Below are 810 nucleotides of genomic sequence, written 5' to 3'. Positions count from 1 at the left end.
CACAAATTTTCGATAGCTAATTCGCACACAACATCTCCGGTGATTGAAAACGATTTTCAACATCAAGGAATACACCGGTGGTCAATGACAACAATTAATTATTCGACAACGATTTCACAAATCGATCTGGAATAAGAAAACAAAACGTAACATCTCCTCTCCTCTCCTGTGTGGCCGAAAACCACCAAATCAGCGGTGTTTTTGACAGCGATGGCAGCCCCAATCAGCCGGCGTTCCAACAGCGGCGATAGCATAGAAGGACGTGACTCCTTTTCCAGCAACATCCAGCATAGGACAGGCTTGTGGACAGCCGCACACACACATCACGGAAGAAGAAAAATAGCAGAGAAGATAGCCGGCGAAGGATGTCGGCGCTCCACCACTTTCTCTCACGGCCAGCTAGGGTTCTCCGGTGGCTGCCGAACAGAGGGAGAACAGAGGGAGGGCATCATGGCTAGACAGAGATCTGCGACGCCGGCACGCAAGCATGGACTCCCTGTTCTTCACCGCGAGGATGAGGGCCACCAACACCTTCACGCATGACTCGGCATTCCTCACAAGATCTCACGCGGCCCAGCGAGGCTTCCATCCGGCGATCGCGAGCAGACGAGATCGGCGGCGTTGCTCGCTGTCCGACGACAGCTTCACACGGACGGGGATTGACGAGGCGATGTGGGGAGAAGGAGAAGTGGAGGGATGATGAGCGGCGCGGGGGTTAGGGTTTCTCTGGTGCAAACTTCATTCTTAAAACCTTGGTTGCGCGATTTTGGAAAGAAAACCAAAAAACCCTAAAACATGTGATCCACCTTC

The sequence above is a fragment of the Curcuma longa genome, chromosome 7 (genome assembly GCF_044706935.1).
Source record: "Curcuma longa cultivar G26 ecotype Majalengka, Jawa Barat chromosome 7, ITB_CL_G26_1.1, whole genome shotgun sequence".
In the NCBI taxonomy this organism is placed as follows: Eukaryota; Viridiplantae; Streptophyta; class Magnoliopsida; order Zingiberales; family Zingiberaceae; genus Curcuma; species Curcuma longa.
The sequence above is the reverse complement of the archived record's forward strand: the minus strand, read 5'-3'. Positions refer to the sequence as shown.